Source organism: Heterodontus francisci, unplaced genomic scaffold (genome assembly GCF_036365525.1).
Source record: "Heterodontus francisci isolate sHetFra1 unplaced genomic scaffold, sHetFra1.hap1 HAP1_SCAFFOLD_86, whole genome shotgun sequence".
NCBI classification, from domain to species: domain Eukaryota; kingdom Metazoa; phylum Chordata; class Chondrichthyes; order Heterodontiformes; family Heterodontidae; genus Heterodontus; species Heterodontus francisci.
This window is the reverse complement of record NW_027141093.1, coordinates 3,139,781-3,141,546: the sequence shown is the minus strand read 5'-3', so window position 1 is coordinate 3,141,546 and position 1,766 is coordinate 3,139,781.

Genomic DNA, 1,766 nt, shown 5'->3' with positions numbered 1-1,766 from the left:
GCCTGACCATGAGGGGAGCTAGGGAGAAATTTACAAAACTCAATCCTTCAACAAAATAGTTCGTAAACCATTAATATAGAAATCATGTGAGGATTCATATGCAGGAGAAACAAGAAGAATACAGAAAGTACAGAGGAGAGCTGAAAAAGGAAATGAGATCAGCAAGAGAATGTATGAGAAAAGATTAGCAGGTCACATAACTGGGATCACTGAAGTCTTTTACCAACATATGGACAGTCAAAGAAAGGGTGGGTCAATTAGGAGATCCTGTGAAGGCAGAGGGTGTGACAGAGGTACTAATTAAGTTCATTTCATCTGTCATCACAAAACAAGCAGATTGTGAAAATGTCACAGCAAAGGAGGAGGTTGTGGAGAAATTGGACGGGATGAAAATAGATAAAGAGGAGATAATTACAAGGTTAGCAGTGCTCACAGTAGAAAAGTCACCCGGTCTGGATGGGCTGCATCCTGGGTTGCTGAGGGAAGTAAGGATGGAGATAGTGGGGACTTGAGCCACAATCTTTCAATCCTCCTTTCTATGGGAATGATGCCAGAGGACTGGAGGATGTAGGTAAGCTTAGGTAGTTCGATCTCAGTTTAACTTGACCATTTTTATAATGTATCTGTTGTAATAACTAATAAGGTCAAGGAAGCCATTTTACAATTAACACATGACCGAAGGATCCATTTTGTGTTCAGTACTAACATTTATATCCTGTATAATTAATGAGTAGCTACCCATCATGAAACAGATGTTTGTAAAGGTAATGAACCTTGATTGAGTTATAAATAATGAATCAATAATCATTTTAGAGAGAATGGGTTTTCATTTAAAGTTAGTTCAATCTAATTACTGTGAGTTTCTGTGTCTGTGTGGGAAAGGGCAGTTTCAGCGAAACGTATTCAAACAATGGACCTTTCTAGGACACCTCATAAAACCCATGGTATGTTACATCGTGACCTTCAAGAGTCTCGATTTAATGAATAGGAAACTTGTTTCAGATCAGATTGGGAGATAGTGTGAAACCACTCCATTGTACTCATGTCTGAGATTCTGAGGACAGGTGACTGTTAGTGGAAGACATCATTCAGAACTTATTAAATGCACCTAGCAACAGCTTGGACCAAATATCATTTTACAAGGTAATGTGATGGCAATCCAGGGGTTAAAAGTAGGGATTTTGTAAGGTTTCAGTGAGCAGGAACACTAGAAGATCTCAGGGGTAAAGGCTCAGATCATCAACCAAGTTCTCCACCTGATGTGGGATCTAGGCTGGACAAAGAGGACCGTGACACTCTGAGACCAAGCTCGACCAGTCCACACACCTGCTGGAGCAGTAAAGTTATATTGTCCAAGTTTGTTAAAGATAATTTTTCTTTCAATTATTAAGCACTATTTTACTCTCAATAAAAGTTATGGACTTACTAATCAAGTATCCTGTTGCTTTAATTGGTTAAAGTCATTCCCAAAGAGATTGTCCACAATAGACTTTCCAGAATTAAAAGATAAGTCTGCAAGGATTGCTAATTTTACAGCCCTGTTTAAAAAGAGAGATAAACCCAGCAACTACGGAGCAGTTAGTCTAATGTCGGTGGTGGGGAAACTTTTAGAGACAAATATCCAGGCGAAAAATTACTGTCACTTGGTAGAACATGGCCTAATAAATGACAGCCAGTACAGAGTGGTTAACAGAAGATTGTGTCTGAAATAATTAATTCATTTCTTTGATTAAGTTTCAGAGAGAGTTGACCAGGGTGGTGAGGTT